The 18,762-nt window shown below is 35.4% G+C and overlaps 1 protein-coding gene and 1 long non-coding RNA gene across 7 annotated transcripts in view; one reads left to right on the forward strand and one right to left on the reverse strand.

Annotated features, from left to right (window-relative positions):
• Nucleotides 1–18,762, reverse strand: part of BNC2 (basonuclin zinc finger protein 2) — a 437,236-nt gene that overhangs the window by 37,070 nt on the left and 381,404 nt on the right. The gene's annotated exons all lie outside the window — the stretch shown is intronic.
• Nucleotides 11,638–13,859, forward strand: LOC148115157 (uncharacterized). The gene is made up of 2 exons (XR_015732274.1): nt 11,638–11,742; nt 12,507–13,859. It is a non-coding gene; the product is annotated as an uncharacterized LOC148115157 (long non-coding RNA).

Raw genomic sequence — 18,762 nt, forward strand, 5'->3', positions numbered from 1 at the left:
ATCAAGAAAGAAGAATTTTGAAGCAGGAATTTGCCTAAACCAAATTGGTTACAAATGAATGAAACGAGTCTTTTTTATTAAAAAAATATAATCTGTACAATAATACCATTAACAGCTTTTGAAAATCTCATGTTAGAATCTTCAAAGTCCTCTAAGGGTCTAACAAGAAGTTTCTGGAGAGGGATCAACAGCTCTGTATGGAAATCAGAGTTAAGACACATCTCTAACACAATGGATTGCATTTTGGAAGAACTCCATATTATGATAAATAACAGCAAAAATCCAGGAAATTGCTTTGAAATTATTCATAGATGGTACTAAAACTTCCAAGGACAGTACATACAGTTGTTGGAAGTGCAGAAAAGTCCTTTGAGAGTGTATAAAGTCAAAAAGAGAGATTAATAATACGAATATAGTAAAATTCAGTAATGATTCCAATATATTTTTATTGTTATTATTTAGTGAAAGAATTGAAAGAAGTAAAAATAATATAACTGTTGAATTCATAATAGCAAAAATAGAGAAACTCCACCTTGATATACTGTAATAAATATGGAAAATTGTTGTAATGAAAACATTGAAAGACCAAAAAATCTTGGGATCTTTTGATTCAATTTGGGAAAAATATAATCCTTTTTGCAAACAATAAGGGCCAAATTCTTCCTTTTGTTTATGCCAGTACAAAAGTTTCTCTTATTCCTAAATTCTTGATTTTAGATCTTGTTCTTAGATTAATAATGCTGGCTAACCTGACTTTTTAATAAACATATAAAGCCAGGATATAAATAAATAAATAAGTATCTTGATCTTAGATTAATAAAATTAAAAACTTATAAATCATCCTCTTCTAATGATCTGCCCAAAAATCTTGATGCACTGATTATGTTTAATAAGAATACAATTATAAAAAACTAGAATTGAATTCTATAGATGAATTCAAATTATTTTTTTCTCAATTTCAATTACTTTTCAATAAGAATTTACCCTTAATAGAATCAGCATCTATGTAGATTCTTATTGAAAAGTAATTGAAGTTGAGAAAAAAATAATTTGAATTTGGCCTGCAATCACTACATAGATGCTGATTGGAACCCTGACATTGATTCTATCAAGGGTTCAGACGATATAGTGACTGCAGGCCAAACGGACATGGAAAATAGAGCAAAACGTGAGGCCTCAGTTAAGGTGTTAGGTTCCACGCTGAATTTGCATTACAAGGTAACTGCAGAAGCTTCCCATGTAATGAAGTAAGTAAATGTTTAGGCATTGCATAATAGATCAGCACACAAACTATATTCTGTAGATATATAGAACATTTTCTTTTTGCTTAAGTGTTTAGCTTTCCAGAAATAGCATGGCACACATGCAGTTTCTCACTTAGTTGGAGAGGGAAAACTCGTATTAACAGAGCAAATTAGTTTGCAAGGAAACACACACATTTCCTGGTGAGAATTGATTAAAAATAATCCTAATTTATACAATTTGCATTGTCAAACCAGGATTCACTACTTTAGCTTATGTAACTGTATAAGGATTCAAAAAGAGAAGTTTAAAATATTCTGTGCAATTTTTAAAAATACACTGGTTGGCTTTTTGCAAAAGATTTTCTTTGTTACGGAATACTCTGCAGTCTGGATCTCAAGGGACTCCATTATTTCTATCGATACATCATACATTTTTTTTTTAAAGCAATAGATCTGTTATAGGATTTTCTATGGAAAAGTACATAATATTTATTTTCCAAATCAAGTTGATCTTGCTTCATTTAAATGCAACCAGTCAAGCCTCCATCTTCAAAAAGAGTCATCCTATTTTTCCATTTTTTTCAGTTTTCTAAAAACCTGTTCTTTATCTTATTTACCCAAACTCAAAAATTATCAACCATACAATCAATCATCCTTACCACACAGAGACATTTCTCCTTCAGCCCAGCTGATCCGTTCCAAAGTTGGCCCACAACAATTGTGGTATCAGTTTAAACAATGTTATTCTATACAGGCATGATAAGAGCTGCTATTTGGAGGCTGAGAAGGGCTGTAGGAGGTTCTCCATGGAAGTAAGGCCAGGGAGAAGATCACACTGATGGTTTCTGGGCTTAGGGCATTGCCTGAGAGGGAGTCCATACTATTTCGGAGTCATCTAGTTAATAATCGGAAATTTCATTTGTGGGAACGACAGACTACTTTTCATTCATTAGTGAGGGCTAATGGGTATTTTATAGTATCTGCATCAGTGGTGGGTTGCCCCCGGTTCGGACCGGATCGCAAGAACCAATAGAAAAACTGGCAGAAGGTCCTGCCCACTACCCCGGATGTCATTATCGGCGATCTGCGCATGCACAAATCACCGTTGGAAACTGGTAGTAAAGGTAAGTAGAACCCACTCCTGATCTGCATAGTCACAATATTAAATTCTGGAAACAAGAATGGGAGCTTTGATCATGGCTTCCATATTTAGGCAGACTTTTAGAGAAGCTAATTGGGGACATATGCATTTTCAGTTTAAACTCATTGCCCTCAGTCTGGATAATATAGAGACTGGGACACTCTATCTTATGACTCTGGATAATATAGAGACTGGGCCACTGCTATTATCACTCTGGATAATATGGAGACTGAGACACAACTATTTTTGGTAAAGTTTTAGCAGAAACACTGCTACATAACGTGAACTCTTCCACAGGAGAAAGTTAGTTCCAATAAACAGGATCTGGGTGACAATACAAGACACAAGTGATTCACAGTCGCCAAACTTATGTAGGAACAGCAGAAGAATCTTTGACTTCTGCTTTCTGGCATAACTTGTCACTGAATCTTTTAAAAAATGTAAACACACACACACACACACACACACACACACACACACACACAGGGTCTTCAGGAGCTCAACATCTTCATGCTCGGGACAAAAGCACGATGCAGAAGAAGAGGAGCGGGTTACAAAAATCACACACAAAAAAGAGCAGAGATTAGGGACGTATTAACATCGTATGAATCATGCATTGAGGTATTACAGACCTTGGAATGCGAAAGAAAATGGAGGAAGAAATATGTTGTGGCATGCTAGATAATAACAACCGTGCCTGGATGACTTAATACCCTCTTGTCCCTGAAGTCCTGACTTTGTCGGCAGCCCACTTCTCCACATTAACAGTAGTCATTTGGAGAGCAGCAAACGTGCCATTAGAAGCACTTTTACAAGTGTATATTCATCCACCAATTAGCTTAATGTGGCCGCTTTCTGCATATTTTCTATCCAGGCCTGCACAAATCTTATTAATATTTCCCCCTAGCGCTTTGACAGATTACCTTGTCATTATGCATCCTGGAGCCTTTTAAACAATATGGGTAAACTACTGTTTGCGAGGTTAATGACAATTATCCCCTAATTACTGCATAAGTCACTCAGTCCACTTTATCTCACGGGCAGGGTTCTGCTCTGTGTATCTGCCATTGTGTCACCGTAAATGAATCATGTATAGCCATGTTTATCTGTCGCTGTCTTGTAAATTACACTGACAGAAGAATGAACAAATTACTGGGTATCATCACTTGAAAACCGTTTCTGATTCTTTGCCCATCTTTCTCCTCCTTTCTTTTCTTTTCTTTTTTTTTTAATAAAGGAAAATTACAAGAGCGGTGCTTGTTTGCTTGTTTTTAACCTTCATGAAATAAAATAAACAAACACAAATTGAAACGTCCTGCCTTAAGAATCATACATCATATTTTAATTTCTCCGCTGAGAGGCAGATAGATAGAATTTGGTAGAAGCCATACAGACAAACGAGGGAGAGAGAGACAGAGATAAAAAGACATTAAAAAGTTATTATTAATTTGTGGCAGCTACCTCTATCATATTTTAATGGGTTGAATAGGGGCTCACCATGGTTCAGTGTAGGAATTTTCAGTTCTCAATGCCTAGACTGAATTCCAGAGCTATATTTGTGTAGATACCTTCTGGAAATGAATATTTTTTAAACAAATACTTTGTTCTTATCGCCATAAATAAATAAATAAAATATCCCTTTTTTTTCTCACAGTAGCTTTCCCTCCCTTTTTTAAAGTTTAAGTTTACTTTATTGTCATTGCACCTCATACAACGAAATTAAATGCCATCTTCAGTGTACATCATACATAAGAAAACTATGACACAATTATACACAATTGAATTGAAAACCCCTGACACTGCATTAATATTGCACTTACAGTAGAATTAAACTCAGAATACGGTAGAATTTTTAGCCCATTTTAATGGTTGCTTGCCAAAAGATGCAGCAGTATGAATTCTAATCACTTGTTTATTTAGATTTATACCCCACCCTGCCCCTACCATTGTATTGTTGGAAGCTGCACAGTGCATCTTCCAACAATAAAACCACAATTAAGTTAGCATTAAAATTTCAAACATTAAAATATTACTCCCAAAGATATAAGAATTCAAAGAATGAATGAATCGTAACTATAGATTCCTACAGATGTTGGCTGACTTGCTGCTGTGTTTAAGGCCAAGTGCATCTATGTCGGCTGATGTATTTTGTCCAATTGCTGAAGACCGATCTGATGCCATGTCCGTAATATCAGGCTCACAAGGGAGCTGACTACCAATGGGTTGCCCAGGATTTGCCTGTGTACGTTTCAGTTCTGACATCAAACAATAAACGTGCATAAGATCCTATTTGTTTTACTTTTTATGAGAAATTTTAATCTAATTTTAATTTTCTCTAAGTTTATTTTTATCATGTGCATATCCGCCAGTGCTGGATTTGACTTTCTGGATGAACAAATGGAACCATTGCCTTGTTATTCATATTCTTAGGGAAAATACCTGGCTTCTGTGGCAGCTATGGCAGCCATGGGCTTTACATTCTAGTTCTCCAATTGTGCCCTTATCTGAATAGGGAGGCCTTATTCATGGTCATTCATGCCTTGGTCATATTCTGTTTGGAATACTGCAACACCTTCTACATGAGGATTCTCTTGAGGACCACTCAGTAACTTCAACTGGTCTGGAATGCAGCAACGTGCACAGTAATGGGATCCTGTAGGTATCCATCTAATACCTTTGTTGCAGGAGATGCAATGGCTTCCAGTTTCTTTCCAGATGCAATCCAATGACCTTTATGACCTTTAAAGTTCTATATGGCAAAGTCCTATATAGGGTCTTCCCCTGAATACTGCCATCTGATGGGAACTAGGAAGCAAGCCTTTTCCGTGGTAGCTCCCTACCTTATGGAACTCTGCCCCCCCCACCCCGAAATACAGCAGGCCCCTACTCTCTTAGCCTTCCTTAAAGCTTTAAAGACCTGACTTTCCCCCCAAATGCTTGGATAAGATTGAATAATTGCACATTAGGAGTTTGACTTGGTGCCAGATCTTTGTTGTTTTTAATGTTTTAATCTATTTAGTTTTATAGTTTTAATATGATTTTATATGTTGTTTTAACTTTTGATTGAGAACCATCCAGATTTGGATAGAATACAGGCGGCTATATCAATGTTTTAAATAAATAAATAAAATAAACAATTTTTACTACGTAACGTGACATAATACATATGTTCTTGTATTGGCTCACCCCCTTTTTAAAACTTCCTTTTTTGTTTTAACAAACAGTCGTTAGATGGAAATCAAGGGGAATTCCAATTTCAAAGCTAAATATTAATCTGATTAAGTGCATAATCTTAAACATACTTAACAAGGAGCAAGGTCTGTTACAAATGCTATCTGAATTCAGAATAAATTAAGGTTTGAATCATTTTGTTAGAGAATAAAATTATTGCAGGGAGGCTAAACAATATTCAGCAATCCTAGCTTTGGCCCAGATTACATGCATTGAGGGCTAATACTTCTTACATCTAAGAAAATTAAAAACAACCTTAGACTAATGGTTTCTTCAGCATCTTCAGTCAAACATCTTATCTGCTTCCTTTTTCTTTCTATGCATCCACTTTCCTTTGAAATTATTTACTTGGCCACAAGTAAATTTATTTGGCCACAGCAAAGAGAAAGAATGGAAGTAAGCATGTCAATAACCAATGTTTTTCATTAGCCATTGGGAGATTTCTTTATCCTATGTTACCAGCATCCTGAATGGATAAGTTCAGTCTAAACAGAAGAGATCATTACTATCTGAATAAATAGCTACCTTTCAAAATCATGTGGTTTTTTGGGGGGGAGGGGAGAAATGAACTATTTCTGTTTGAGGGGAAATTAGTTCATTTTATTTTGCAATTAATCCAAATTAATCAGAATAAGCAAATCGGTATCAGTGATGTTTGTGTTGCATTTCATTATTAACAGGGCTCTCTGACTGAGATATTATCTGATAGTATCCTGTAGTTAAATAGAAATTTATTGCCCAGACTTCTTCATACTTCTAAAAACAGATCCCTAAATGTATCAAATGACATGGAATCACTTCAGCTGTACTGCCTTCACCCAAAGATATCATCTCAAAACTAAAGACTGGCATGTTAGCAAAACCCTGTTTGTTCAGATTGAACGATTATTGCTGCTGGCGGATTTCAGGTATGAACAGTTAAGGAAAATTATAAGGATAAAGGGAAGCTATTGCCATCTTCAGGTGCCACAAAAACAATGTTATTAATACCTACTTATCTGATAAACACTACCAAGAGAAGCCCTTTCACAAAGATTTCAGATATGCAATAAGTATGTGTTAAAACACATGTCTTAAAAGTAGTAAGTGACTGATTCACAGGCTTAGAAATTATAGCCCTTTTCTATAGGATAGTTATTAACAAAAGTCCTTTATAACATTTAAGCCACAATAATACTTCTTTTTCCTAAGAGAATGTATTTAGAATGTATACATCCTTCAATATGGAGGGTTATTTCCTAAGTGATAAATTTGATACGCAATTTTACCAAGAAAAGCAAACATGAAACACCCCAAAAGTAAGCTAAATGAGTGTACAGAGATGTGTTCTATGTATCTGATGAAATAAGCTACAGCTCACAAAAGCTGATGCTTTTTAATAAAATGTGTTAAGTCAGAAAAGAAGCCACCAGAGTCCTGATCATTATTAATCTAAGCTCCGCTACTTTAAGATGTGTGGACTTTCCAGCATTCCCAAATCAGCTTGCAAATTCTGGGAATTCAGGTCCACCCATTTTAAAATTGCCTAGGTTGAGAAACACAAGCCTAAAAGAAACCTGTGGAAACCAACCTTATGAATGTGCCATAACTCAAGCAGGGGAAATGATAGATTCAATAAGCAACCCGGGGAACTTTCATATTTAAATAATTTATATCATTTTGTCAGTTTCCTCTTCTAAAACCTCCAGAGGAAATTGACTACTTTGCACACATCTTATCATTAAGATCTAAGGAAATGCTGCACTTCATTTAGTTTTGCCATATTTTACATTTCAGTATATATTTATTTCTTTGGTCAATAGCTTATTAAAAAGCTCAGTAGCACAGTAGGTGGGCGAACCCAGTAGGTGGTAAAGGTCAAGATAAGCATCAGAGTATTAATTAATCTGATCCTTCATCATATGTATGTATGATATCGTACCTCAGAAATTGGATAAAATAATATTCTCCCATTCAATTACTTCAGAAATAATATCTTGCTCTGGTAGCTCTTCATTTTTCAAAATTAAATAGATGCTTAAACATAGAATTCCACAGCTAGAAGAAGACTGGTTTCAATGTCAAAATATATTAAGATTTTTTTTTTCTGATGTGCAAACAGAATTTGCTTTCCAATAACTTAACCCGTGATTGTGTTTTGTCCATGAGCAATTAAGAATGGGTCTTGCCCTACTGTTGTGCAACATCTTCCAGGTCTTTGAAAAGAACATATCAACCTCACTCTTCTCGTCTCAAGGCTAAAAGGATTGTAACAATACTTGTACAACACTTCAGATTTTATCTCCAAAAGATGCTTTGAAACATGCAGGAGCTCTGTGTCACTGTTTTAAGCAGATAAGATGTAGGTTTGTGTTCTTGGATGGTCCAAGACATCAATTCGCAAGAGATGCACAATTGTACTAAATGTGTCAGATTTAGAGGACACACTGCCTTTCTCCAAAATCCTTCCAATGCTCCTTCTGAATCCTTCTTACAGCAAGATGCCCAGAAGCAGGCAAAATACTTGAGGAGGGATCTGACCAATGCAGAACATAGCATGATTATTTCTTCCTGTAATTTGGAATGGGTACTTTTGATATTGTACCCTAAAACTGCACTTGCTTTTTTGGGGGGGGGGCAGATGTATCACATTTCTGATTCGTATTCAGTTTTCAATCAACTATTGCTCCAATGTCTTTTTCACAAATACTATTTACCAGGTACCGCCTAACCTCATGGTTCTCAGTCTGTGTTCCACAGCACTCCACGGGGTGACAATAAATTCATGGTGACATATTTAACTACTTCATAACAAAAGCATTCATGAGTGCACACAGTTTGGGAACGATTATAGATGTCTTGACTTGAGAAAGTTTGAAAAACTCTGCCCTAGCCTATACCTGCCCATTTTATTTTGCTCTTTTTTGCTCTAAGTCAGTGGTTCTCAACCTTCCTAATGCCGTGACCCTCTAATAGAGTTCCTCATGTTGTGGTGACCCCCAACCATAAAATTATTCCTAAAACCATTGAAAATATGTGTTTTCCGATGGTCTTAGGCGACCCCTGTGAAAGGGTCGTTTGACCCCAAAGGGGTCGCGACCCACAGGTTGAGAACCACTGCTCTAAGTGAAAATACTTTTGCATTTGACAGGCAAATGAGTAGCCCTCAACTTATGATCACAATTGAGCCCCAAATTTCTATTGCTAAGCAAGGCAGTTTTTCAGTGAATTTGTACTCCATTTTACAACCTCTTTTTTGGGCAGAGTTGTTAAATGAATCACTGCAGTTGTTCAGCAAATCATGAAATAATTAAGCAAATCTGGCTTTCCCAATGGATTTTGCTTGTTGGAAGCCAACTGTGAATGTTACAAATGGTGATCGTGTGACCAAGGGACAGTGCAACTGTCATAAATGTAGGCCAGTTGCCAAGTGCCTGAATTTTGATCACATGACCATGGAGACGCTGTAATGGTTGTGAGTATGAAAACTGGTCATAAGTCACTTTTTACAGTGCCTTTGTAACTTCGAACGGTCACTAAACAAATGGTTTTAAGTCAAGAACTACTGGTATTAGGGGGAAAAGAAGTCAAAACAAATATGACAATCACAGCCCAATTCCTTTTTGGGTGCATCATTAACTTTTGACAGATGATGCTGTATTAGAAAATTGTTTTTTTTTTTTTTGTTATTTCAAGCTCATTTCTCTAATTTGTCAAGGTTGTTTTCCATTTTGTTTTTCCCTTGTACATAACTAGAAGCTACCCCACTAAATTTTGTGGCATCTGAAAATCTGAGAAATATTCCTATATCTCATCATCCAAGTCATTAACACAAATAGGGAAAAGAAGAAGACTGTGTAGTACCCCATTCGGTACCTCTTTCCAGTCTGATGAAGAATCTTTGATGATCTGTCTTGGGGCATATTTTTTGAGCTAACCATGTACTCGATCAACACACCATCCAGCCCACACAAAGCTAGCTTGTTAATTAGAAGAACACAGGGCAGTTTGGCAAATGCTTTGCTTTGGGTTCTCCAAATTAACCTCATCATTTTATCTGTATTGTTTTACATCTTGAAATGTAATAAAAATCGTTGCAAAATTAGTAAGCGAAGGGTTATGCAAATATTTTTACTCTAATAATTATATGTACATTTCTCTGAAAAAAAATCCAGAAAATATGCATTTGCTCATGGAAACAAACTTTTTCCAAATTAAATGTTCCATTTTTTTCTTAATAAAGACAAGGAAACTATTATCTAAAATGGATGGAATAACATGAAATATAAGTTTGGATCAGGTGAATTGGAATAAAAATATATGACTAAATATATATATGAATATATATATATATTACATGGGAGGAAATAATACTATTGCTGAATAAATTCAGTTTTATACCTCAGAAAACTCTGTAAGAAATCTAGAATGTTTCTGTTATTATATTGCTTACCTAATCTGTTAAATTAAATCAGCAACAAATTGGTTTTCTGTTTTTCTTTAAATTAGATAACAAAGGGGAGGGGCAGTGCCCACTAATGATTTTATAAAGAAGAATTGCACCCATTTTTGTTTCCCTTTTATTTTAGAATTTTATTTTCACTATTAAAATTTGTAATCAAACCTACAAGTACGTATATGCCAAATGAAGTCGTTATCTAAAATGTATGAAGACCAACTTATATGTTTGTGTGCTATTTTTGCAATAAATTCTCATTATATTTGGCATAAAATGTCATTTGAAAAGTATCTCTTTAAAACGATGATTCTCTCTCTAACATTCAAGATGGCAGGCTTCCTGATGTCGGCTGGGGTTGACAAATCTCTTAAATATTGCATCTAATCTTTTTCAATATTATAAGCTAAACCTCAAACCACTTGTTTTATTCCGTAACTAAAATGTCAGAGAAGCTACAGCCACAACCTTATATATTCTTTCCTTTAAACAAGACTCATTACCACAGTGGGAAATCTTCTTCCTAACATTTGTTCCACTTGGTTGCAAGGGCTGCTTGTTTGTAGTGCACTTTGCCTAGCAAAGTCATCAATGCATGATGAATGAAGAGTTTGTTGTTAAACCAGCTTTTGCAGAGGCACTGTTTTGTGGCTGAAAGAATGTGTGAGTGGTCCAGGGTCATTCACTTGGCTTCTCCGCCTAAAGGAGGATTAGAATCTGTATTTTCCTACCCTTATTCCAGCACTTAAACTACTACGCCACATTGTCTCTCGCAAAAAGAGTGGGAACTATTCCTAAGAAAACACACAATTCTTCAGTAGCTGTAAATAGTCTGGGACAACTATCTGAACTATGTAATCATAATTGCCCCGATGCATATAGCTAACTCTAAACAATCAAAATGCCACTAGCATTTCAAATAAGTCCTGTAAATATACTTAAAGAAATAAACAAAAATATAAAACTAATTTCAAAACAATATATTTTGAGCCCGAACCTACAACAAACAGGTCTTGCTTAGGGCATATGGGGGCAGAAAATGCAATATTTTAATTATTATTATTTTAATTGCTGAATGAAACATGAGAGGAAAGCATGCACATTTGTCAAAGTAGAATGAAAGATCATAAAATCTACAATCCACAAACAACGTCACGTCCCAGACAAAAAGAAATCTTGTAGAATGTAAGTGGAAGCTCTTAAATATATTCTTCAATGCACTTTTCAGGAGATACCTTTATTTTACACTACCCTTTATTACACGATTTTAACATTATTAAGTTTGGCAATTACTATTTCTTCTTTCTTATAATTAGGAAAAAAAACCTTGCAAGTTGCCAAGTCGTGTTAAAATAACAACACTATATTGTTGCTATGGAACCAATGGCTGGGTTTGTTTATGACATGTTTTAAACTCAACAGCATTATAATTAATTTAAGTTTAGTAGAATTAAATAGACGAGATGACCTGATACGTGGTGGTCTTAATCAACAGAGGATGAAGATGAAGTACCACACCTTTGAAAAATCCATTAATCAAAACAAATTACAGTATATGAAGAACATCAAAGCCAGAGCCTGCGTGCATTCAAATAATCATAGGTAAGAGCAATATAGCTGCCATGGCGTAGGAGGAAGGAAAATTGGGAGTAGCACTGGAGGGACCAGCAGCAACAGCAGGAAAAATACAGGTAAGCATAGCAAACAAAGGGATGGCAGGGGGTGTATAGCTGAAAACTCTGAATTTATTCTGCTACAAAGATAGAAGACCAAGAAGTCATCAGAGATGGCCAAAATGATTCACAAGTGATTCAGACCTTGTACTTGTGCAACTCCTCCCTGCTAAAATATATCCTCAATTTGTTCAGGCTTCCAGCAAGCCCGGAAGAGAAGATGATGCTTGTTTAAAAATTAGATTAACTTTAGTAAGTGAATTCCTTAAAGCAGATGATTCCGAGCCTGGGAAACAACCAACTGGCTTAGTAAACATCAATGTGGGCTGCCCTTGCAGGTCAAAGCAACTTTCCTGAATTATTTTTGAAGTGTGCACAGCCATAGCAATCCTAAATGTTGACAGATAGGTGCTTGTTTTATTAAAAGCAGAATGATCTTGCTACCATTAGTGGCAAGAGGCAGGGGTGCCTGCAAGCCATCCAAAGTCAAATCGGTGGTCAGAACCACACAGAAAAAGCCTTGCTTCTTTTTCTTCTTCTTTTTTGCATGTGTCATGAAATTCACATAAAAAAGGGTTGGGGTTTTGATTCTACGGTCATGGTCACTATCTTGAAAGTAGGCATCTTAATTATTTCTTTAGTGGTTTATCTTTGGGTTTAAGGCAGACATATCTTATGAAATTCCCCAAGCAAAGGAACAGATTTACGACCAACTATCTACATAGCTTGTGGCTGTCACAGGAAGCCGCAGCTTGTTGGGGTTTTGTTTTATTTCCTTGCAGATCAAAACATTTCCACTAACCATCAGTCACCCGATCTCTCTATCTTCACTGCTGATGTGATGGCAGCTGCCCTCAACTCATGAATTCTGAAAGAACTGTCCTCTTTCCTCATAACCATTTTGGCTGAAGAAGCCATCCAATGCATTGGATTCAAGAACAGTCAAGTTAAAATAATCTCTACAGTACAGTTGTTCCCAACAGTTTCTTCTCAAGACTCGAAGACATTTTGATGATGGCCGATTCCCTAACTTCCCTTGAATGGACTTATTAATGTATCCGTATGCGTGCAGATATGCATAACACACAAACATGCAGAATGGCAATTAAGCTCCATTAAGCGCAGTAATATTGTCTATGCTTATTGCTTAATTATAAGCCTATGTTGCTGAGAAGACAACTTAAAATAAGCTGTGGGTTTCCTGGATGCGTTTGTCTGATTAATGAGGAAAAATGCTGCTAACCTGGGAAACAAGCAAGTATCTAAATAAACCAGAAGCGGCTGTTTTGCGAGTCCTGAGCAGCCAAAGATTATGACTAGCAGTTTCATGCTTAATTGAAAGCCATGATAAGGCTGCTGTCCATGCAGCCTATAATTAGGTCTTAAATGTTAAGTTTATAGACGGCCCTGAAGTAAAAATGTTGGCAAAGTACTTGGCTTCATGCTGCCCGTTAAACCATAATTTCTGTTTCTGAACCTGGAGCAAAAATAAAAATAGGCATTTTCTCCTGAAAGAACCATGCAAATATGCATTCTTTTCTTTTTTTTTGAACAAGTTTTATTAAAACTTTTCTTTCATTATACATATTTTACGAACGGAGTGTTGACCGGATCACATTTATACATCGCTTTTTCCATATTCATCCCTTTTATAAAATTCTTTATCACAAATACAGCATTGTATGCAATCTAAAGGAATAATTTACAGTTGCCTTTATGAAACGGGCAGCATAAAACTTTAAAAAACAAAAATAAAATAAATTGAATAAATGAAATAATTTATAAAAAATCTGTTACAATACTGAATTCTTTCATACCCACTCTGTCAAAACGGCACTAAAACATAGTTTTAAATTTTGAATGTTTAAAGCACTTGATTTATGCAAGTGTTTGTTGTTAAATCTTTTGCATGCATCTCATTTTGTATTTTTTGCTGCCATTGTGTGTTTTCTTTTGTTTCATATCGTGAGGTCTTTTCTAGATAGCAGGCATTTTCTTTTTTTAAAAAAAGAAAAACAAATGAACACAATCCAAAAAATAATCTCTTTGCATTGTTTTTTGCCCGAGATTTCATTTTCATTGTGAAATGAATCAATTGTGTATAAACTATTCAATTAAATTCAATTAGACTTCTGAGTTTGCTGCATCAGATATTTTATTTTATTCCTATTTGTCTAACTTCAGTCTTCTGGCAATGCTTTTATTTTTTTACCCCCTGCTAAAATGGAAATTTAGAGTGAGCTGTTTAAGTTGCAATGCTAAACACCAGGGTAAAAGTTCCATTGTCCATGAATGAAATTTGTATCTTCCTATTCAGGACTGGGGGAAACAGAGAAAACAATAAGCCATTAAGACAGGGTTAAAATTATGGCACAGTGGTTAACTCATTTTTCCATAGTTTTAAGAAATTTTGCAAGTTATTTTACATAGAGTATTATTAACAGATATATAAATGATCATAATCAAAAAGCAACTTTTTATTTACAGTCTGTATAGAATTCACATTAAGTTTGAATTCTAAACTCAATTAAATAAGAAGGCTCAAACTACAATTTTTAGGTTAAAAAATCAAAGAAACAAAAATAGGCATAGATTTCCTAAGAATGAAACAGTAAGTGTTTGGGTTTTTTTGCACAAATGTATGGTTAAAGCCACCGACTAGGCAAATTGTGAACTGCATATCATTCACATTATGACAAAATTTGCACTGCAGCAAATTATCTAATTTGTGCCATTTGTAAGATTAGTGCATGAGCTTATTATGACTTTTACCGGACATCTGTTTCTGCAGAAATGTTGACTTCTGCAAATTCAGACCTCTAGCAAAAAAAAATCTTGGTTGTTAATTAACCAATTTTTACACCCTAAAAAAATGTATGCACATGTACGGAAAGAGTTTGTGGTTATATTGCCATAATTCCACATTATGAAAATTACACTGAAATATGATTTTTTTAAAAATGCTACGTTAGACTGTAACTGAGAGAAACAAAACCTTCTTTTGGCTCTTACTGTAGAGAACAAGCACTCTAGAAATTGGATGAAATCAGAGCAAAAAATTTAGATATCTTTAATTTAAATACAATTTAAATGCAATTAAAATGAACTTAATAGAGCTGATATAATTCTCAATGTGTACTCGGTATTTTCTTTGCATTCAGAGTAAAAATGACAACATAGCAACAAATTTGGGAGAGGGTCTGATTAATACAGATTTTGAGGCTTCACGTTTTCCTGCACAAGATTAATAGGAAAGTCCTGCACAAAGTTGCCCCATCTTTTAATGGTTGGTAGCAGCTTTCCTGCTTCAACTATTTCACCTTTTGGGCAGCAAGTGTTCAATCAATGAAGATGAAAACTGACAGATGATGGCAACAAGATAAGAGATTTACCTTCTCAACATTGCAGGGTGTGCAAATGCAGATCCTGCTATTCAGTATCTGTTTATACATTACATTGTCTGTCCTTGTGAGTGTGAATTTACAACTAGTACAAGATTCTTCCCCAGCAAACTGGACTGACGCAGACACACAGCTGACAAGCATCCAGCAGGGAGAAAAGAATTGCAAACCCCACCTCCCCCAAAAAACCTATCTGATAATTCATGAATAAAATGAAACGCAGCCCCTTTTCAAACAGATTTTAGATTTCAAAAATGGAACTGTTCCCAGCTGACTGGCTGCGTTTTTAAAATTCAGCTTTCTTCACAGTACCTTTTCCTGAAGAAATTACTGTTACCATGTAAGCATTTGACTGTTGTAGTAGCTTGCGTTAACATAGTGAGCCTTGCTTAGAAATAACCTGAATGAAACGTATCCCCTAAAGAACTGCCAATCAACATTCACCATCCTGAGCCATCGCTCTGCGTCTGCCTATCACACAGCGTTATTTCACAGCTATGAAAATATACTTTTCAAAATCCATGCTAAAAGCCAGTGACATAAGGCTAAGCAGAAGTATGTAAGTATGTCCCCTTAATCTCAAGGTGTAAAATTCTTGTCAGGGATGCAGATGCTGGTGACATTTCCTGTCACTTGGGACTGAGCGCTCCGCTGATTCAATAAACCGACAAAAGTGCAACAGCCCTTGATGTCAGTTACAAGGTTTTACATACCTACCATGTGAGTGATTCTCAACTTCCCTGGGAATTTATTCAGATGTGTTTGCAGCCCACAACAATTCTTCTGCCCGCCAGAAAACTGGTACAAAAGCACATCACTTATGAACCTTATGTAACTTGATTTTTTTTTTGTATAACCCGAAAAGAAAATTTATTCTAGTTTTTTTTTTAAAAAAATTTCAGCTCTTAGTTTTGAATTGAAAAGATACTTGGCATTTTCTTTCCACGCTCAAAGTATACTTCAAAAGAAGTCCTAACTTAATTGCTTATCAAGAAACTGCCTGAGCTTGCTATTATTTATGTTTGCTTTCTAATTATGAATTGACAAATTATTTCAGTTGTTCAAGGATAGATTATTGTTTCTTTAAAGGCAGTTCATCATATTCTGCCAACCTCCTGATACTAAGTTCTATACCGTATTAAGGATCTATGAGAGGAATTCAGTTCTAATTTATTAATTAATGTGTGGAAATATTTATGCAGTTTTTAAAAAATCTTGGCACCCTGAATCCTCATTGTAACAAATTCTTCACTAAATTCTGCAGTACTGAATTAGTGTGCAAAAATTTCAGCACCAAACACCAAGACAGCATATGTATCTCCTCTTTTTTTTTTGGCTTTAATTGATATGCCGCCCTTCTCCGGAGACTCAGGCCGGCTTACAATGCGTTACAAGCAATAGCCTTCATACTTTTGTATATTTATATACAAAGTCAGCTTATTGCCCCCACAATCTGGGTCCTCATTGACATTGTGCTTTTTAAAAGACAGCTTTTAATAACTTATTGCTATTCATCACATCAAAGCATTTTGTATTTATGTATGAGGATTTTCAAATCCTTCATTTTTATGGAAAAATAAAAAATTGTCTACTGTCACACCCAGTATAACATGAAGTTGAGTTTAAATGATATACCACTTTTTTTTCCCAGCCAACACGTTTTATTCTCTTTGTAAAAAAAAAAAATGAAGTCTTCTTGACCACTTTCATCCTTAGCAAAATATAGTTATGATACTGTATGTTTAAGAACTTAGAGGAGACCTGAGTGAACTTTTTATATTAGCCCTATTTCCATATTCTATAAGTGAAGTTCTAAAGAGTTATGAAAATATAAGCATTATTAATTCTAGAAAGGTTCATGGTCACAAAACATATGTGGGATAAACAAAGTTCTTCTGCCATTAATTCCTTTGCAGTCAAATTGGATATCCAGGTGTGCTGTACATAGATTCATGGGTCATGGAGCTACAGATCCATGTACTTGCCCCAAGGCCTACACGCCCAAAGGATCCCACCCCCTTAATGTAAATGTTAAAGCACATGGCCAAACAAGCTTGCTTACTTCCCAGGAGCATAACTGACTAATGAGAATGCCCAGAAACTATATACCAGGTGTGGCTCACCTCCAGCAGAATGCTACCCTGATTATTTCTTTTTCAAAGGCTGATACAAATGTCTCTGTGTCCTCACAATATAATACTTAAAAGGGACTAGAATAATTATTAATGATGCAAAACCATGGGAAATAACTTTCATTTCTGTGGTGTCATCATATGTACAAATATGTTGCAGATTTATAGTGAATAAATAATAAAAGTAAGAATTTACAAAATATAACTCAAGTCATATTTGGAACCATAGGTTGCAGAAGTTTACAGTCTCTATCGAAAATGTAGTTTTTGTCCCATTGGACTTCATTTTGCTTAAGTTATTTTTTGGAGAAAGTGTGTAGGCCACTGTAGGCAGAGTGATGACATTAGCATTAGGATGGCACCCAAGTAGATAGTACCAGCAATTCAAAGCACCTTTCCTTCCCAAGGGCTTTTCTTTAATGTGTGTTAAGCCTAAGTAAGGCTTATATATGGTTTTGTTTTATGGCAAACATTAGCAGCACATCATCCAGTAATTGAGTGGCACAATTTCAGAGGGCTTTGGGAGATACATATGGATTCTGGAACTGCATGCAACTCACAGCTTGACTAAATCTGTAACTGAAATCGTAAGGCTCTGGGAAAAAAATCTTTCATAAATAGCCTGTTTTCTATAACGATGCCTTTACTAGATTTTGTACTATATGTTCCCCCAGTATAATAAAAATGGGATTCAGATAGATAGATAAACAGGATAGATGGGATAGATAGGATAGATAGATATGATAGAAGAAAGAGAGAGAAAGGGAGAGACAGGGAGGGAGGGAGGGAGGAAGGAAGGAAGGAAGGAAGGAAAGAGAGAGAGAGAAAGAATGTAAGAAAGAAAGCAAGTAAGCAAGCAAGCAAGAGAAAAAGAAAGAAAGAAAGAAAGAAAGAAAGAAAGAAAGAAAGAAAGAAAGAAAGAAAGAAAGAAAGAAAGAAAGAAAATGTTTTGCTACTCAAGGAAATATTTGGGTCAGGACTGTGATCCACTAAGATAATTAGTATGCTCTTACTATGCTCTTGAGAAGATAAAGAAGCTCTTACAAATTAGATAAATTATTCTGTGTCTAATCCAGCAAAGCCTATGCTTTAAAATACGACAACCCTTTTTAGGTATGGGTATGTAATAAAACTACCTCAGATAGCATTTAATAAGTAATCTGAGGGATGATTTTCCTTTTTTTAAATAAACAAGGTTGTGTACACTTGCCTCCTCTTTAGGTCAAACATTAAAACTTGTCTTGAAAAATAAGACCTAACGACAGTTATTATAAGGTGAACAATATGTTGCTATGGAACATGCCACTGAAGAGAATACAGTAATGGCCTCTCTAGTTAATGTGATTAGAGCCATTATTGACATAATGCCAGGAAGACGCAAAGCCATTAGCATTATACTACAGCTCATTCCCAGCCTCTGTTCAAATTTACTATTTGATCCACTATTTTAATTTTCTTCCATCTTATTCGGAGTGGCATTTTGCAAAATGCATAATTAAAAGCTG

Source organism: Pantherophis guttatus, chromosome 2 (assembly GCF_059756535.1).
Source record: "Pantherophis guttatus breed Tessera chromosome 2, ASM5975653v1, whole genome shotgun sequence".
NCBI lineage: Eukaryota > Metazoa > Chordata > Lepidosauria > Squamata > Colubridae > Pantherophis > Pantherophis guttatus.